Raw genomic sequence first — 21537 nt, 5'->3', positions numbered from 1 at the left:
GTTGAAAATATCAAAGGACAACTTGATTTTTATCAAAGTGTTGTACCAATCTTTAACCCCTGGATTATGTGGGGTCAGACAAACTATTCAAGGCTGAGAGAAATGGGTTTGGAAAATGGAAGCTTTATTGGCGTAGATGGGTGTTGAAGGAGATGCTAGTTTGCAAAAAAAATAATAAGTAAGTGTGTAGTAAGCAAGAGGTACCCACATTATTGCTTTAAATATTTGGTGACACTATGATCTGTATATATGTGATGGTATTAATAAGTGGGGGATTTGGGTGATTATGTCATGGGGGTAGAGCCTACATAAATAGAATTTGTGCCGTTATAAAAGAGGCCTGAGAAAACCCCCTTACCCCTTCTATCCTGTGAGGACACAGAAAAAAGTCAGTCGTGTATGAAGCAAGAAGCAGGCTTTCACTAGACATGAAATCTGCCAGTGCCTTCTTCTTTGATTTCCTAGCTTCTAGAACTCTGAGAAATAAATTTCTGCCCTTTATAAACCACCAAGTGGTTGGTGTTTTGTTACAGTAGCCTGAACACACTAAGACAGTTGGGGAGAAAGAAAGAAAAGAGAAAGTAAAGTAACTGATTAAAAGGAGTGAGGAAGGACTAAGTCCTCATGCAATATAGACTTGAACGTGACAATAGACAAAAGATAAGGAGAAAGTGGACAAGGAGGATATAAGATTGAAAGTGGGTCACTGATAAGGCAAGGAATCAGAAGATACAGCAGACGTTTATGAAGTGTAAAGATAGACACTTACAGGGGTGTCCTTTACATCTGAGAAAAGATATGGGTGGATGATGTGTACAAATGTCAGGAAAATTCAAGAACATGTCAGGAAAATTAGAATAGTTTTTGAAATAAAATCATCTGACAGAATGAGTATAGCAGGGGTTTAGAGGACTGTGAACAGGACTGTCAAGAAGGAATAAAATCATTGACCATTGAGTGGAAAATGTGAAGACAGCATATACTAATGTGTGCGTAAGGAAAATTAGACTCACAAGATACTGAGAGTGTAAGGGGCAAGGATTACTGGGTTAAAGTGAATTTGAAAGTACAAGTTAGTTCATTCACCAACTGTTTCCCTTAGGTCCTGCTTTGCACCTGACACTGATCCTAAGTATAAACAGTGAACAAAGCCACTAAATTCCTGCCCTCAAAGAGGTTATATTCTAGTGGGGAGTCAGATAAAAAAAAAGAAACCAAAATGTTTGACAAAATTATACAGTATAAATTGTATCTTTCATAGATTTTGTAATTTTCTCTTTTTTTGGTCTTTCTTTTTTAAAAAACTTTTACTGAAATATACTTGTGTTAGTTTCAGGTGTACAACAAAGTGATTCAGATATATATATATATATATATATATATATATATATATATATATATATACTTTTTTAGATTATTTTCCATTATAGGTTATTACACAGTATTGAGTATAGTTTCCTGTGCTATACAGTAAGTCCTTGTTGCATAATTTTCTTATATTAAAAAAAGCTTTTGTTATTATGGATGCAAAAGTACTTGAATGGCATAGCTTCCTCCAGTTCTGGGAATATTTTTTTCCCCAGGAATCCAGTCCTTTGGGTTTTATGATTTACCTTCCTTCTGAAGACTAGAAAATGGAACATTTTAATGCTTATTTATAATAAAAGCCATGAAAACTTTATGACAATGACTGACAAAGTATTACAGTACATACCCAAATCACATTTATTTAGAGACATCTTGTATTTTTTTTCTCTTCTTTTAATTTTGATGCAATTCTAAAATCTGTCTCAGTTTTTTCTTCTTTTGGCTCTTCTCTTTACTGTCGATCTCATGGCTTCACCTACAGAGATGAATCCAAAGTGTTAGAGCTCTGGGCTATCACACAGAAGTATCAAGGATCCCCTCATTCCCATGTTTTTTCTGATCCTGGTAAAGTTAATTTAATTTTCATGTTAAAATTATTCTATTATTTATCATTGTTGGCACTGAATCTCTCTACTTTCCTTGAGGCCTGAGCCATCTTCCTCATAGTCTGTTCATAAAAGACTTAACCAAAGGTAGATTCAAACTAGTGGTGACTGCTCTGTATCTGGATTATTCTTGATTTGAATTAAGACAACAGATAAGCCAAGCCTAACTAGACATCTCAAGGGAGCTCAGAAGAATCCACTCAGAAACCAATTAATTTAATATTTTAAATAAAAATTGTCAACAAATAAAACAGTGATAAATATAGACCTTAGAAAGGGTTTGGATTTTCCTATCAGAGTCAACAGAAAATGTTTCTATGACATCATGCCTAACCTACCCATCTAATTGAAGCCATACTTTAAGTTGCTAATATACCTATTGCTGACAGGAAGAAATGTGTTTTTGTTTGTTTTTTCTGTGTTTGCTTCTTTTCGCCCTCTCTCTAGAGACTGATATATACTTTTTTATGACTCTAGAAACTTTCCTAATTGCATTCGATAACTCTCTTAATTGAAGACTATCTGATTCCCTCCCAAGCCAAGTGGGAAGTCTCATAACCCTGTAACTCTTAAAATATATTTTTTAAAAATTTTTATTGGAGTATAGTAACATTACAATATTGTGTTAGTGTCTACTGTACAGCAAAGTGAATCAGCTGTACATATACATATATCTCCTCTTTTTTAGATTACATTCCCATTTAAGTTACCAAAAAGCACTGAGTAGACTTCCCTGAGCTATACAGTAGGTTCTCATTAGTTATCTATTTTATACATAGTATAAATAGTGTATATATGTCAATCCCAATCTCCCAGTTCATCCCACCATGCCCCATTCCCACTTGGTATCCATACGTTTGTTCTCTATGCCTGTGTCTGCATTTCTGCTTTGTAAATAAGATCATCTATACCAATTTTTTTTCAGATTCCACATATATGCATTAATATACAATATATTTTTTTCTCTTTCTGACTCACTTCACTCTGTATGACAGTCTCTAGGTCCATCCAGGTCTCTACAAATGACCCAATTTCGTTCCTCTTTATGGCTGAGTAATATTCCACTGTATATATGTACCACATCTTCTTTATCCATTCATCTGTTGATGGACATTTAGGTTGCTTCCATGTCCTGGCTACTGTAAATAGTACTGCAATGAACACTGGAGTGCATGTGTTTTTTGAGTTATAGTTTTCTCTGGGTATATGCCCAGTAGTGGGATTGCTGGTTCATATGGTAGTTCTATTTTTAGTTTTTTAAAGAACCTCCATACTTTTCTCCATAATGGCTGTATCAAGTTACATTCCCACCAACAACATTTCAAATGTAAGTGAAGGTCAAATTTATATGTAACTGAAGACCTTCATCCAGAGCATCAGAAATGACTTCTTTCTACAAAATCGAGGATGGAATCTACAAGAATGAGTGAGCAAAATGTCCACTGTTACTGCCATGTAAACTTGAAAAGGTGAAATGTAATGAGGACAAATTCTTGTGGTGTCCAACAGCAAATCTTAGTGTGGAAAGAAGAAATACAACAACTCTTGGATAATCAAGTACCCACAATTATTAGGTGAAGCTATATTTAATCTAAGTCTGAACTAAGGTAAAATTATTCAAAACGTTAAGAGAGAATTGAAAACAGCATGGTAATTACAGAGAATACTTGACATTTATTTCATTGAGTATGTGCTGTGTACTGATTGTTTGACTTTCATTGTTTCATTTAGTCCTAACATCAACTGATTAAAATTAATATTATTGCTATCATTTTCAGATAAGGAAACTGAGGACTGTAGAGATTAAAGAATTTGCCGGTATATCCACACGTGTTATTTAATGTCCTGTGAAATTAAACCTAGCATTCACATTTTCAACCATTAAATAAGCTATATAAGTTTAAGAATACAAGTATGACGGACACTGCAGAAATTCAAAGGATCATAAGAGACTACTACAAGAAACTATATGCCAATAAAATGGACAACCTGGAAAAAATGGACAAATTCTTAGAAATGCACAACCTTCGAAGACTGAACCAGGAAGAAATAGAAAATATGAACAGACCAATCACAAGCACTGAAATTGAAACTCTGATTTAAAATCTTTCAACAAAGAAAATCCCAGGACCAGTTGGCTACACAGGTGAATTCTATCAAACATTTAGAGAAGAGCTAACACCTATCCTTCTCAAACTCTTCCAAAATATAGCAGAGGGAGGAATACTCCCAAACTCATTCTACGAGGTCACCATCACCCTGATACCAAAACCAGACAAAGATGTCACAAAAAAAACTACAGACCAATATCACTGATAGACATAGATGCAAAAATCCTCAACAAAATACTAGCAAACAGAATCCAACAGCACATTAAAAGGATCATACACCATGATCAAGTGGGGTTTCTCACAGGAATGTAAGGATTCTTCTACATATGGAAATCAATCAATGTGATACACCATATTAACAAATTGAAGGAGAAAAAACATATGATCATCTCAATAGATGCAGAGAAAACTTTTGACAAAATTCAACACCCATATATGATAGAAACCCTCCAGAAAGTAGGCATAGAGAGAACTTTTCTCAACATAATAAAGACCATATATGACAAACCCACAGCCAGCATCACCCTCAGTGGTGAAAAACTGAAACCATTTCCACTAAGATCAGGAACAAGACAAGGTTGCCCACTCTCACGACTCTTATTCAACATTGTTTGGTAGTTTTAGTCACAGCAATCAGAGAAGAAAAAGAAATAAAAGGAATGCATATCGGAAAAGAAGAAGTAAAGCTGCCACTGCTTGCAGATGACATGATACTATACATAGAGAATCCTAAAGATGCTACCAGAAAACTACTAGAGCTAATCAATGAATTTGGTAAAGTAGCAGGATACAAAATTAATGCACAGAAATCTCTGGCATTCCTATACTCTAATGATGAAATATCTGAAAGTGAAATTAAGAAAACACTGCCATTTACCACTGCAACAAAAAAGAATAAAATACCTAGGAATAAACCTACCTAAGGAGATAAAAGACCTGTATGCAGAAAATTGTAAGACACTGATGAAATAAATTAAAGATGACACAAATAGATGGAGAGATATACCAGGTTCTTGCATTGGAAGAATCAACATTGTGAAAATGACTCTACTACCCAAAGCAATGTATAGATTCAATGCAATCCCTATCAAACTACCACCGGCAATTTTCACAGAAATATTACAAAAAATTTCACAATTTCTATGGAAACACAAAAGACCCCAAATAGCCAAAGCAACCTTGAGAAAGAAAAACAGAGCTGGAGGAATCAGGCTCCTGGACTTCAGACTATACTACATAGCTACAGTAATCAAGACAGTATGGTACTGGCACAAAAACAGAAATATAGATCAATGGAACAGGATAGAAAGCCCAGAGATAAACCCATGCACATATGGTCACCTTATCTTTGATAAAGGAGGCAAGAGTACACAATTCAGAAAAGACAGCCTCTTTAATAAGTTGTGCTGGGAAAACTGGACAGCTACATGTAAAAGAATGAAATTAGAACACTCCCTAACACCATGCACAAAAATAAACTCAAAATGGATCAAAGACCTAAATGTAAGGCCAGACACTATAAAACTCTTAGAGGAAAACATAGGCAGAACACTCTATGACATAAATCACAGCAAGATCCTTTTTGACCCACCTCCTAAAGAAGTGGAAATGAAAACAAAAATAAACAAATGGGACCTAATGAAACTTCAAAGCTTTTGCACAGCATAGGAAAACATAAACAAGACCAAAATACAACCCTCAGAATGGGAGAAAATATTTGCAAATGAAGCAACTGACAAAGGATTAATCTCCAAAATTTACAAGGAGTTCATGCAGCTCAATATCAAAGAAACAAAGAACACAATCCAAAAATGGGCAGAAGTCCTAAATAGACATTTCTCCAAAGAAGATATACAAATTGCCACAAACACATGAAAGAATGCTCAATCATTAATCTTTAGGAAATTCAAATCAAAACTATAATACAATATCATCTCACACCAGTTAGAATGGCCATCATTAAAAAATCTACAAACAATAAATCCTGGAGAGGGTGTGGAGAAAAGGGAACCCTCATACACTCTTGGTGGGAATGTGAATTGATACAGCCACTATGGATAACAGTATGGGGGTTCCTTAAAAAACTAAAATAGAACTACTATATGACCCCAGTAATCCCACTACTGGGCATATACCCTGAGTAAACCATAATTCAAAAAGAGTCATGTACCACAATGTTCATTGCAGCTCTATTTACAATAGCCAGGACATGGAAGCAACCTAAGTGTCCATTGACAGATGAATGGATAAAGAAGATGTGGCACATATATACAGTGGAATATTACTCAGCCATAAAAAGGAACAAAATTGAGATATTTGTAGTGAGGTGGATGGACCTAGAGTCTGTCATACAGAGTGAAGGAAGACAGAAAGAGAAAGACAAATACTGTATGCTAACACATATATATATATATGGAATCTAAAAAAAAAAAGAAATGGTCTTGAAGAAACTAGAGGCAAGACAGGAATAAATACGCAGACCTCCTAGAAAATGGACTTGAGGACATGGGGAGGTGGAAAAGTAAGGTGGGACAAAGTGAGAGAGTGGTAGTGTATATATGGATATATATACACTACCAAATGTAAAATAGATAGCTAGTGGGAAGCAGTCGCATAGCACAAGGAAATCAGCTCAGCACTTTGTGATCAGCCAGATGAGTGGGATGGAGGGAGACGCAAGAGAGAAGAGATCTGGGGATATATGTATATGTATAACTGATTTACTGTGTTATAAAGCAGAAACTAACACACCATTGTAAAACAATTATACTGCAATAAAAAAGTTAAAAAAGAAAAAGAATACAAATATGCAATGAAGAAAAATGTAGTTGATAGTTGGAGAAGATGTAGAGTACCTATTTACATAGCAGTTTATGGAGTCAGAGAGTTCATTTTTGCCTCTGTGGATTATACCAATAAGCAGACAATATTGCTACAATTATAAATGTGATGAGAAATAAACAGTGGAAAAACTATAAAAATAAACTTTAAACATAAATAGAAAATTATCTTATGTATATTAAAATATTCTAGAAATATAATATTCTAGACAAAAGCCTTAACAACAGATTAACCAGTCTTGGACAATGACTCAGAATATGATACATTTTGAGATGTTTTGAAACATAGTGATGGAGTAGTTCAACTTGCTTGAGATATTTCAAACAATAACTATTATTACAGGCACACACCACATACAACCACAATAATGTAATTTGAGTCACTATCTTAATGTTATTGTAGAAACTCAGGAATATGAATTTTACCTTGACAGTGGAAATGGAGTTCTATATATACTTAGTAGACACTTAACAGAGCTAAGACTCTATGATACTTCAAGAAAAATTCTGAGTATTCACCTTCCAAAGTATCTCTAATTTTCTTAAGTGGTGAAATTATGTTCACAAATATATTTTCAAACTGTAAAATATATATTAATGCATTTGTTTGTTAAATCCAAAAAGAATTTGGGAAAACTTGAAATTAAAACACTCTTCTTTTTTTTTTTTTCAATAGAAATAAATGACAACACAACAAAAAATACAAGGCAACAGTACAATGATTATAGGAGGTATCTAGCTATGAAAATCTGTGCATTTGTGCCTATGACATGAACAAAGTAATACTTGGCTTAAAATCTAGTATATCTGATGCTGGAATTTTACTTGAGAGAAGATATTCAGAGCAAACCTGGAATACTGAGATGGAAAGGACTCTAAGAAAAAAAGGGAGACTCACCCTGTCCCACCATGCTGGCCATAGCTGCCACTTTTGAGGTTGCAGTGGGAATGCAACCTGTTTGGGGAAAGTTTAGTAACTCCACTGGCAAAAAGAGACTAGAGACAAATTTTAAAAGTCCAGAATAATGGTGTCAAATCATCAACTTTCATTATTTTAGAGAAAACAAGTAGGCAGGGCTTTATTTTCTTGAAGTCCAGATAGAGCTCTGCTACCTTTATGACCTGACAAGGCTGGGTTTTCTTGCTTGTGTAAAAACCTTTTCAGGAAAATTCAAGTTATGCACTTGAATAAATATACACTGCTTTGCTTAGATTTATTTTCCTCCTAACAAATTAATCAGGCTTTCTGGTCTAATGTTTTATTATAAACAACATTTTTTTTTTTGAGAAACAAAAAGGAGTTTGTGAAATGCCCCTGTTGGAATGAATGGATTAGTCACTATTTAGGACCCTCCCCTGCTCTCTGACCTTCAGGATGCATCACGCTGAATGAGCACGTAAACTAGCTTCTATGACAAAGAGAAGACACTTTGGGAGAGCACTATTTTCTATGGACCAGCTTTTATTATTTTCCCTGATGAATCTGTAAGTCTAAATCTACTTTTTAAAAAAAAAATTTTTTGGCGTATAGCATTTAGAATGCTGTGTTAGTTTCAGGTGTACAGCAAAGTGAATCACTTATACATATACATACAGTCACTTTTTTTAGATTCCTTTCCGCTATGGATCATTACAGAGTACTGAGTAGAGTTCCCTTTACCTCTGCTTTTAAATTCAGTTGTGTACCTAGACAAGCAAAGGTGCCACAGTGCCATGCCCATAGTTAAAGAGAACCTAAACTAGCATTTAAGAAATATACAGTCACAAAAAGAAGAAAGAACAAGGTTAAAAAAATGAAAGAAAGATGCCAACTTGAATCTGTAGTGCATTTTAGCCTTATCTATACACTGGAATTTTAATTTATATTATCTTAGTAGAAAATTAATACATATATCAAGTATTGAGATTTGTAGGACATTCCATCTACTTTTTTAATTATGAAGAAATAAAAATAGAGAAAGTCTGTGAACTACCCCCAGTCTAGTGGTGGATCTGAGACTAGAACACTGATTTTCTGACAAACATCAATAATCTTCTAATTAGGAGTTCCATTAAATGAAATCCGAGCTTTATAACAATGTCTTTACCAAAGGACTGTATTGTCTGTATTTCCGGTTCATGTGGTTTAGTTTGAGTCTGAGAGTTGAGGTTCAGTAGATAAGCAGTAAAAATGTGAAGTGCAAAACAATTCTTACCCTTTGGTGAATATTTCAAATATGATATTCTGTGCTTGAGGTTAAAGTAAATTTTTGCTCATGCAAGACATAAGTTCCACTAGGTAAAATGTAGTGTATTATTTTCCTTCTTATAATTAATAAGTGGCCTTGAGGTATCAAAATCACTGAGTAGTATGATAAAGCACTTGTTAATGGAGATACATTTATCCAAAGAAATATTTGTTTTTTTTTCTTAAATGAAACCTCTTCAGCTAAACTGTATCACACAGTCCTTCTCCACTCCCACCGCCCAACCTACCCCACCCCATCAGCTTTAAAATAATAGATTATATAAATTACACAGTAATGCTCAAAGCTGAGCTTGACTGGGCTCAAGAGAAATGTTGCTTTACACTAGAGAAGCTTTTAGAGGTCTAGGCTCAAATGTTCTTAGGTGGATTTGGCTGCTACAGATAAAGGAGCAGAGCCCTCGACTGCTCATAGAGAAAGAAGACAAAAGATGAACACTTACAGTCTTTTCAGTAGTAATACAGGGGTGATTCTTCTAGGATTTATACTGGATATAATTGTAAACAACATGTATGGTTAAATCCACACAAAATTCAGTTTGGTTTATAAAAAATATTTCAAATTAATATATTGAAAGAATTACTTGTATTTCTTTAAAAACAATAGAGACCTCGAATAATAGGGCAGCATCTCATAATGGACAGTGGAGTCAGATACACCTGAGCTTGAATCCTTTTAAGATATCACCCCTTTGAACCAATTACTTTACTTCTAAGACTCAGTATTTTCATCTGTAATATGGAGATAATAATATCTTCTTCATAGGGAGGTTATGAGAAAACAGACAATTTTGTAGAGGGCATGCACTCTGCCTGACACAGTCGTGATTCTCAATTATTGGTAGACATTATCAAACTAGAAATAAAGGTTCTTATTCATCAGGTACAAGATGTTACAAGTTTTCTAATAACAAAACTCCACCATTAACCTTTGCATTGGGCCATGAGGGATACAAGATTAAACAGATTAATGTGTTTAGAGGATATTACCCTTATTTATGTGTTAATAATGGATATAAAGTAGTCTCTGGCAACCCCCAAGTGAAGATTTTTTGGATGATTTTTCAACCGCACATGGGTTATTGACTGCTATCAGCTCAAGAAAACAAAGGCTTTTCCCCAAAGCCTAGCAGCAGCAGCATGTTTGCAATACTATTAATCTATTTAGAGAAAAGAAAAATCTGTTTCTCTTAGAATTGTCTAGAAGTATTCCCTTTAAACTTGCAATCTATTCAAATTTAGTATTTTACTAACTATGATAGATATAGTTTTAACATAACCCTTTTAAGAAGAAAGAGATTGATTAATTTGCTGCTGACAAGAGTTCACATTCTTTTTGTTTTTCTCAGAGGATGTATCTGCTTCCTATTCTGAACATGGTTCTACTTTTACAATCTAATTGTGCTACCCTACACTGCTCTATTATTTTCTGAGTCTGAGCCTACATTTTAGGCCAATCATAGAAGATTCCAGGAAGAGAAGACTTGGACATTGAAGGCTGCACAGATACATAGTACTGTGTGTGTGTGTGTGTGTGTGTGTGTGTGTGTGTGTGTGTGTGTGTAACCAGTATAGCTGCTTCATATTTTGTAAGCATGCAGTTCTGTGCTTTAGGCTTGTCCTCACAATTTCTTGAGATAGGTCAGAATTATTGTCTCCATATGATGTGTGATATTTGTCATCTAATAATAAGTGGCTGAATGATTTAAGCATTTTCTTTGGCTTCAAACTTACTTTGCTTCTTTCATTGGGTATTGGGATATATAGTTAGAATATTTTCCAGATGTATAGACAGATATTTTGAAGAATTCAGGTTTCAAATTCAGGCTCTATTAAGTTTAACTACTAAAATATCACTGTGAGTAGTAATTGAATGTGTCCATGAAACACTATAATTAATGAGATGCAAGTTGAAGCAAATATTACATATGTAGAAGCTAAATACAAAGTAAGATCTCCTTTTCTCCAGGTTAACTTCATCGATTAAAGTTTTGTTGCAAAGTCATCTCATTCCCTAGAAAATGGTGGTACCAAATTTAATAATATTCCATCATATTTTGGAGTTGGAAAGTTTTGAGAGATTGAACTTTCGGAAGCATCTGTATATTTGAGCTTGTTATACAGGGCTGAAGTATTGATCTTCTGTTTTTTTCTCTCTAGACATCAAATCTTTAATTAGGAACTTACCTGATTACTTCTTCTGCTTAGCATAGAAAAACCTTACTGCAAAGTTTAGTATGAGAGACAAATCCTACCTCATAACAGAACCATCAACCTAAATATTACAGAAGGCAAAATTGTTCAAACTCATGTTGTCAAGTTCTCTCTTCTGAATATTGATCTAATCTATTATACTTCTAGAATCATTGGTAATATACTAAACATGCAAACACTGAACATTTATTCAAATAAGTACCTAACATGTCCTATAAGAATGTTATTGGAAACTTCCATACATCAGAAATATAATCTCAATGTCATCATTTTACAAGTGAACAGAAGCATTCAGAGAGGTGGTTTTAACTTTGTTAAGGTCACATAGCTGATAAGCTGAAGGTTAGAATTTCAAATCTAGGACTTCTAACTTCAAGACCAAATTTATTCAGTTATACTATATTTGACTCTTAAAATACTATAAGATTTAATAGAATTTTGGAAAAATTGTGTTTTATTCATTAGTCTTGGTCTTCCCTCTGCCCTGTGGGTAAAACCAATGATCCATTTATTTAGTAAGCTCGTCCAAGGGTAGGGACCAGGTCTTCTCTCCCTCTGTATATTCTCAGCAACTAGTACAGTGTTCTTCTGCATGAGTAGGCATCCAATAAGTGTTGACTGAGACAAAGATCATACTTTAAACCAAATATATGCCAAACTCAGATTGTTGTACCCACAGAACATGTCTAATTTTCCCAGAAATAGAAATTCTTATTCAATCTATTACAAGATTTTCTCTTTCTGTTTTATTTTAGTGTGTTAGGTTTATTGCTTTCTTTTTAACTATCACACCAGGAAATTCTTTGACAGAATATATTGGACTTCCCCTAAGAGAAACTGACACTAGCCATGAAAATTTTCCTATGATCACATTACAATATTGTTCTTTCTTTCTTTACAGTTCGAGATTAAATTAAGAAAGTATTAATAAAGCTACAGTAAAGTTTGTAGCAGCATGATGAATAATCAAGAATGTTTATTCTTTGTACTATACTATTCTATATAATGTGGTATCCTTTGTACTGAAGTCTACAAAATTAGAAAGTTAAAACTCACAATAACTTTTACAGAGAAAAATCGAAGCACTACAGTTGACAAGGTAATCTTTACTTTTACAAAATATACTCATGATATAAATCCTCTACAATATTACTTTAGATTAATAGTAATAAATCCCTAAGAAGCTTTTAATACAGGTTAGTCTAACATTTACTTGAAAATATCATAGCTTCTGATAATTAGAAAAGAATTCAGTTCATGCATGAACTGCTAGGTGCAAATGAATTCCATTTTGTTTGAGCAGCAGTGGAAAATCTTACTGGTGGTATGTGGAGATTGTATTTTTTTTCTATAAATTCAGAGAAATGATATATATTCTTAAAAGTAGCTCATTCACAATATTTTCTTCTCATAGGTGTTACCCATATACTGTTGTATCTGTTTATCTGAAAATATATATGTACACACACATATATATGCATATGCAGAGTTGATGACATCCATCAAAGAAACCATAACACCTTATTCAAATAAAGACTAGAAATATATACACTGGCAACAGGTAGGCTCTTTAAAATAGTATCTCCATGGTTATGTAGTGTCTTTTGTTTATATTTCCTTATATGAACTGTGCACTCTATTTTTAAGAAACCAGTCAGAGTAGTACCATTCACTTAGAACCACAAATATTTCTGAATCTGTTACTTTCCTCATAGGTCGCTTTTCATTCATACTATGATTTTGTTCCATAATTTTCAAATATATATATTCATATTTATGTGATATATCCAAATAAAATTATTATGTAAATGTAATTTATTCATTCATTCATTTTGCTTACCCAACAAATATGTATTGTCACTTGCAATGTGCCAGGTACCTCTTAAAACCCTAGAGAGTTATGACAGGAAACCAAACAGACAAAACAATTCCTTTCCTGATGGAACTTAGATCAAACTGAAGAGACAGCACAAAATAAAATGATCAATTTCCACTTCTGATGAGTTTTGCAAGGGAAACATACATTTGCAATAAGAGAGTATGTAAAAATAGTTTAAACATGAAGCATAGAGTCTCTTTAAATTAAAAAAAAATTCAATAATGGTTTGGTTTGCAAGCCAAGAAATGTTGTGTAACTTCCGGTGGTATTTTGTGCACTGCTAGAGCACACATTTTGTTTTTGTGTGGGGATTGTTTGGGGTTTACTGTCTCACATCTTTGACAAATTTTTAGATATTAAAAAAACAACCACATAATATCACAGCTTAGAAATTATAAATATGACTTTTCAATCCTTCCTTTTTTGTTCTGTAGAAAAAGAAATGTGAAACTTTTGATTCATACCTATTTTCTTATAGGCTGATCAAATTCATACAAAAAAATAAAAATAATCATGTAAATATTTAAATTTATGAATTCTACCATAACTCAAATTAGAAAAACTTCAGAGTTCTGAATTTTAAATTATTGTCAAAGTCATTAATTAAATGTAAACATACTCTGTGGAAGTTCCACTGGAGAATATTTCCATGCTCCCATATTTTATACAGGTGGAATTTAATGGGAGATTTGTGGTGTATTTATGATCAGTATGTAAACAAGAAAAAACAAATTGTGAAAAATAATGCTGCTTATTGAATGTTAAAACGTGTTAATAACTTTTAAATTTCATAATAATTATCATTGACCAACTGCAACACACCAGGCCCTATGATGAGACTTCACATAATAGGGTTAACAGCTATTTGCCATTATTTCCTCTTATAATATTTGTCTATAAATCATACCTCACAGAATAATTCTATATGAATTTAACTGTGCATTTTAAATATCCATCTCCTGCTCTGACAGTAAATTCTGTGAATGCAAAATACAGATCTGTTTGTCCACTCAGTGCACAGTACTTGGAAGATAGTATACATTCAATTGCTATCTTGTGAATAAATAAGTGAGTGAATAGATAAATAAAATGAAATGTGGGCTAACAGAGTAATAATGGTTATTTCTCTTTTATCAATGAATTTCAAAATCAGGTGTCATTTATTGCATAATTCTCGTATGCCAGGTTTTGAACTTAGCTTGGAGTGATCGTGTACATGTTATTGGATGTGAACAAATTTAAAATTTTGATCTCTTCATGGTGCTTTACAAGTCATTATGAAATGTCCCTTTTTATCTCCATGTTGCCTTCCTTTAAGTTTTCTTTTTCTGAAATTACTCTAAATGTTCTGCTACCAGTGTTTGCTATTTTTTTCCCATCTTATCACTCACTCAATCTCTATCTTTATAATTAACATGTCTTTTATAAGCATTAAATCCTTGGGTTTTTATTTTATCTATTATGACAATGTTTGTCTTTTATTTGGAGTATTCAATCCATTTACCAATAATCATTAATGTGTTTGCATTTATATTAGTCATCCTACTATTTGTTTTCCGTTTTTCACATCTATTTTACCCACTTTCTTGTCTGGTTCCTTGATTTCCTTTGTATAACACAAGGTATTATAACATTTTTGCTTTTCCTCTACTAACATGTTAATTACATTCTTTTTATTATTATTTTAATGTTTATCCCAAATATTAAACCATGCATTTGTAACTCATTAAGGTTTTGAAATATTATTATTTTTACTACTTTGCCAATAATGCTCATACCTCAGAATACTTTAACTCTGCTTACTTCCTTTCTATGTTTTGCATTACTGAGATCAGGGTTTTGGGTTTTTTGTTTGTTTGTTTTGTTTCGGGTTTTTTTTTTGTTTTGTTTTCTCATATGTTTTAAACTCTAGGAGATAGTATGATTATTGTTTTGTACAGTCAATATTTATTATGTCTCACACTGCACTGTTTCTCTCGGGGATCATTGTTCTTTGGCGTAAGGGAGTTCTTTTAATATTTCTTGTAAAGAAGAGCTACTAGTGATTTCTCTTAGCTGTGATTTGTCTGAACGTGTCTTTATTTTGCCCTAATTTTTAAACTATTTTCTCCAACTGCATAATGCTATGTTGGTGGTTGTTGGATTCAGTATTTTAAATATATAATTTTTCCTCAACTTCCATTGTTTTTGGTGAGAGGTCAACTCTCAGTCTTATTATTTCTCATTTTTCTTTGGCTTTATCTCTTTCTTGTCTTTATGTTTCAGTAATTTGACTATGGTAGGCATGATGCTTTTTGTATTTATCCTGCTTATCATCTATGGGTATACATCTTTCATTTTGAAAAATCTTTGATCAACTTTTCAAAGGTTGATTTTGTCTCTTTCTGTATTTCTGAGACATCATCAACATTCAAGCTAGAAAAATTGACTGAGTCATTTATAGGTATTATGCTCTCACCTCTATTTTTCATTTTTTTCCTGCTGTTTTCAGTTTACAAATTTTTTATTGACCCATTTTCAAATCTAACAATCTTGACTTTTATTTTACCTTAGTTGCTAAACCCATATATAACCACTATCTGTATGATTTTTTAATAGGTTACATACTTCTCTAAATCTTATTCCTCATTTATGGACTAAAGTGACATAATTAGTTAATTTCTAAACATTTTATTTTATCTCTGAGATATTATTGAGCTCTATGTCATTAAGGTAAGGTTTTTTATATGTTAATTGCATATACTCACACTTCCTTGTTATTGTTTATTCACTACAAAATTGTTAAAACCATATATTGAGGCTTCAAGTTCATTTATTTGATTTTCAGTCCTAGAATCAAGTTCATTAATCTGATTTTCTATCCTAGAATTCCCTTTGATTATTTTTATAGATTCTGAATATTTGGTGAAATTATCCATTAAAAAAAATTGTTTTTGTCTCATTACCTCTATTTTTGAATATACAAATCATTATTATAAAATTCTTTTGGATAACAGCAATATTTTCATCTCTTGTTATTTCTCTTGGTCTTTGGTCATTTGGTCTAATTTCCTGTCAATGATAAGAACTTGTAAATGACTTGTAATTTTCACTGAATGGCATATATTTTATTTACAAAAAAAAAAAAAGTATCACTCCAAATAATGTTAACTTCCTCCAAAGAGGATCTATCCTTTCCTCTAGTGGCAGATAGATGTGGGCGCTATAAGTTTAATCAAATCAGGGATTATGTTGATTCTAAACTGGACCACAGTTTTGGTATGACTCCGTTTACCTTTGGTTTGCCTCATTTTTGAGGCATAGATCTCCAGGGATTTCAGATGAGAGCGTATTGTTTTCACTATAGTCCCTCTACCAGTATAACTTGAATTTTAATGACCATTTCTCAGCATTTTGAGAATGTCTGATAATCTGCTTTGCTTTTCAGAGGCTTTAGGTTAGATTTTTAATCTTCCATTCCACATAGTTTCAGAATTTGGGCAACTCTTTTGATGGAGAATCAAGCTATTAACTTGGAATTCTTCAAGTACTGCAGGTTTTGTTTTGTTTTGTTTTTTCCATTGTGAAACAGACAAAAGCTTTTGCTATTTTCTCTATCTCCACCAGCAGAAGCCTTCAACTTGGATTCTTCCTTCCTTGCCTGCAGGGAAATTCATTGATGTTTGAACCGCTAGTCAACAAACCTTTCCACAATTCAGTCCAAAAAGGAAGGATAAAGATGATATTAATTTGTGAGTTTATGAGTTGATTCCCATGTCTTTGCAATTTCAAATTTTGGAATAGTAAATACCAACATGTTTCAGAATATTATAAATCAGATCAGTGTCTCCTCAAAACACTCATTAATAAAAGATGAAACATTGATGGAAAGATGTAGCTCTTGTTAAATTGTGTAATATAATTGTATAAATATCAGAAACTTTATTAATTAAAGTTATTTCTTGGATTTTATTGTCATTGAAGAGATGAGATGGTGAGACAAATTTTCAAATATTCATGAAAACAAGTGCAAAAAATTGAAGTTGTTTTGAATAAGGCATGTTATCAGGCTTAAGATGGCATATTTTAGATGATTTGCAACGACATTGGTTTATCACTGTCGATACTTAGGAAGGAAGTACCAAAAACTTTATGGAGAAATTATCATTTACACACTTTTATTTATTAAAAATTTTAATAACTTTTTATTAAAAAATTTTAATTTATTTTAATGTAGAATTAAAAACAATCTCTAAGTATCAACAGAATAATTTCTTCATAGTGTCTTTTCTATAAATCTTTAAAATTACTGAAAATTTTCTAAAATACCTGTAAGCTACATTCTGGACATAATTTAGAAAGTCATACATTCTTTGCTGTGATTGAAGAGTGTCTGAATACGATGGAAACACAAAGTTATGGCAATACCTTTCTCTAACACAGATGGATATTAAATTAGAGAAGTATTTTACATTGTTTTCTTTTGTTTATAATTCCTATATAAGTGTAAAGTATACCAGAAATGCTTTTAAAGTACTTCAAGGTAAAAACTAATGACTTTTTCTTAATTTAAAAATATAGGTGCAATGATTAGTATACAAAGATTATTTGGGAGAAAGCTTGAGTATTATACTAAATATCTCATGCTTTTGAATGGAAAAAATGAATTTCAATTAAATCAGGAAATATTCTGAGAAAAAAAAAGATTATTCCTTCTTTTGTTAGTGCAGATTTTTGACCACATTAGAAGAATAAAATATGATATATATTATCAACCATCACAGAATAAATAGTTCAGAAAATTCCTTTTCTAAAACACAGCTATCACTCACTACTTGCCCTTATGTTAGGATGGAACTCTGCTTAAATATGTCACACAGTGACCCACGCTTAAAAATTAACCACTATCTCTATGATTTTTCAACAGGTTATGTACTTCTCTAAATCTTATGCCTCACTTATGGAATAAAATTATATAACTAGGTAATTTCTAAACATTTTATCTCTGAGATATTATGGAGCTCTACGTCATTAAGGTAAGGTTTTCATATGTTAATTGCATATACCCACTATCCCTTGTTATTTTTTATCCACTAGAAAATTGACTCAGTGTTATGAATTCAAAGACCAAATCGCATTTGGTAATGACACAGTGTGTGTGCATGCATACGAGTGCATGTGTATGCCAAAGCACAAAATCATACAAATGTACATCCTGAAAGACCAAGTGAGATAGAAGTGAATTTCATCCTTTGAAAATTTCCAATACATAATCCATATTTCCTCACTTTCACTTCAACTTTGAACAGCAACATCTAGGAAGGTTAAATAGATCTAAGTTATTAATTATTAATCTCTAACTCTGCTTTACCCTCATGGTGGTGACAACAATAATAAAGTTCATTCCATCCCCACGAGGGCTCATTCATCCCTTCATTAAAATAAGACTTATTGCTGGGCATAGTGAGAGTCACTGGGGTGCTCTCCGTACAACTGGAGGCATTTGAGTGCCCTAGAAATAACCAGGAGGAGTGTGAACCTCGTTTGGGGAGACAACAGGGAAGATTTCTCAGAGAAGATTATATAAGGTAGAGACAATTCCTAGACTCCAATAAAGACAGTTTTTGTGAAAATACACTCATAAAAAAGCAAGCCCTTCTTCTCAAAGTACCCATACTTTCATCTATCATTTCCCTTTCTTTCTTATGGGAAGATGGATCTATTCTGTTCTAAACCCAGCTGGTCCCTTGTTGCAACTTTTACTTCCCCCAAGACCTCGTACCATTAATTATCAATTCCTTGTTGAATAGTTAATTCATCTTCCACTAACTTTTTAACCTTCCAACTACAACTATTTTCAATGATGTCTGTGCACTAAAAAAACAAACAAACAAACAAACAAGCAACCTGTCTTCCAACGTCCCCTTTACTTTAGCCACTACCTCTTTTGTACTCATAGGAAAACTTCTGGAAGATGTAATCTACTCCCACTAGCTTGCTCAAGCTTCTACTGAAAGACCCTCTCTAAGATCATTAGAGATCCCTCAATACTAAATCCAACAGCTCTTTCTTTATCTAGAACCAGCTTGAATACTTAATATCTTTACAACGTTTGACTTTGAGGACCACCCCTTTTTGAAAAAGAACTTTTCCTTCAGCTTCATTTATGATATTCTCTTTTAGCTATTTATTTAAATTTATCATATAGGCTCTTCTTTCTAAATTTTTTTCTTGAAAGTTTGTGTAACCTTTTGTCTCTTTCACATTCTTCACATGTAATGATATGTGTGTTGACTTCAGAAAGTTTCAGTAAGGATAAATAAGATAATCGGTCCAAAATTATTGACACATGCCAAGAACTTTAATAAATGGGAGATATTATTATAATAATTGTGTTCATAGTTATATATTCTAGTCTAACATAGAGATGACTGCTGGATACAAGCTCTATGATCACTTTAGATCACAGCATGATCCAACACACTTTTCCATGAAAATGTTGAACAATTCTGGTGTCCAGTATGGCAGCCATTATCTACACGTGACTTTCAAAGTGCTTGCAATGTGACTATTGTGAAGGAGGAGCTGAAATTTTTAATTTTACTTGGTTTTAATTAATGTAAATTTAAATATCCACATGTGACCAGAGACCACTCTATTGGATAGCACAGCTCTAGACCTTTACTTTTAACTTAGAGGACATTCAGCTTGCAGAATTAAAACATGTCTAACAATCAGCTTCCCCTTCTATATATTATAGAACAAGCTAATATTCTGAATTCCCTATTTCAATTAATGGCATCAGCATTTGCCAAGGCAGCAATGTTCAAATGCTATGAGATGTATTAGGATTCATATTGAAGTGAAAAGAGCATGATCTTTGAATCAAACACACCTGGCTTTGAATAAGGCATCACCATTTCCTTGTCATTTGACCTTGGACAAATTAAATAACCTGCAAGAGAATCATTTTTTTTTTCATTTGTAAAATAAAAATAAATATGTGTATCACACAAGGCTATTATCAGGATTAAATGGCATAGCATATGTAAAACACCTGGCATAGAGGCTGGGCATATAAAGCGTATATATTTCATAAATATCCATTACCTCTTTTCTTGCCTCCAATTTCAAATGGATTAACAGATTCTATTGATCTCCTGCTGAAATATTTTATGAGTCTCTCCTCTTTTTCCATTCCCATTGAATATATTCTTATTAATCTTCTTCTCATCAACTTTTTACCCACTTAATCAATACCTCTTCCCCCATTCTCTTTTAGTAATATCTCATATCCAATCCATAATCTAAATTGCTACAAAATAGCCTTCCAAAATATTGGTCTGATCTTGTTAATCACTATTTATTGCTTTATAATTTTACTACATGAATATGTAATTCTCTATTGCATGGTTCTAATTTATATAAAGTAAGTGGTACCACAAGTGTATCATAGGACAAGTAAGTATCCTTCTGCAACCCTCAAACCTGCAACTTTGAAGTCCACAATTTCTAATTTTAGTTATGCATAACTCTCATTTCTTTATTTGTATATTTATGGCTCATGTAAAAAATGTGACAATTTAGTTATTTTCTTGATAAACATTTAAGGCTGCTTTGAACATTCTAGTATATTTTTCCTAATGAACACATACAAATTTTTTCTAAGATATATACCTATTATATGGAATAAAGTGAGCGAATACTAAGGGTACAGCTCATTGATTTTCACATATGTATACACCTCTGTAACCACCACCAAAATCAAGTTACAGAAGGGTTCCAATATCCCAGAAAGCCATTATTCCCTCCCGTTCCAGAAACACAGTTCTGAGTTCTATTACTCTATATTCATGCTTTGTAACTTCATGTACATCAGTGCACTCTTTCATGTCTAACCTCTTTTCCTAAATACTAGGTTTATAAGATTCATCTATATCCTGCATGTAGCTTCAGTTCTTCCTCCCCACCCATTGCTCTTGAGTATCTACTGTATGAATTATCCATGACTTATTTATCCATTGTACACCTGACGTGTATTTGAATTAGTTCCAGTTTATTATTATTAAGAATACAACTTTCATGGAATGAACACATGTGCTCATTTATGTTCAGGTTTTTCCTAAGACTGAAATTGCTAGATCACAGGGTAATACATTTTTAGCTATAGTAGATACTCTCCACATTTTTTATCAATGTGGATTACCAATATACATTCTTACCCGAAATTGCTGAGAGTTTCAGTTGCTCCACGTCCTCCACAATACTTGAAATTCTGGTTGCGATTCTCATAGGA

The 21537-nt window shown here is 32.8% G+C and overlaps 1 long non-coding RNA gene across 1 annotated transcript in view; it reads left to right on the top strand.

The window, feature by feature from the left end:
• Window positions 1-21537, top strand: part of LOC137210308 (uncharacterized) — a 51476-nt gene that overhangs the window by 9677 nt on the left and 20262 nt on the right. Inside the window, exons 2-3 of the long non-coding RNA XR_010936450.1 lie at window positions 16872-16993; window positions 18169-18277. This is a non-coding gene — a long non-coding RNA (uncharacterized lncRNA). The remainder of the gene's footprint in view (window positions 1-16871; window positions 16994-18168; window positions 18278-21537) is intronic.

This window comes from Pseudorca crassidens, chromosome 17 (genome assembly GCF_039906515.1).
Source record: "Pseudorca crassidens isolate mPseCra1 chromosome 17, mPseCra1.hap1, whole genome shotgun sequence".
NCBI lineage: Eukaryota > Metazoa > Chordata > Mammalia > Artiodactyla > Delphinidae > Pseudorca > Pseudorca crassidens.
Note: the sequence above shows the minus strand (reverse complement) of the source record. Positions and strands in the feature narration are given on the sequence as shown.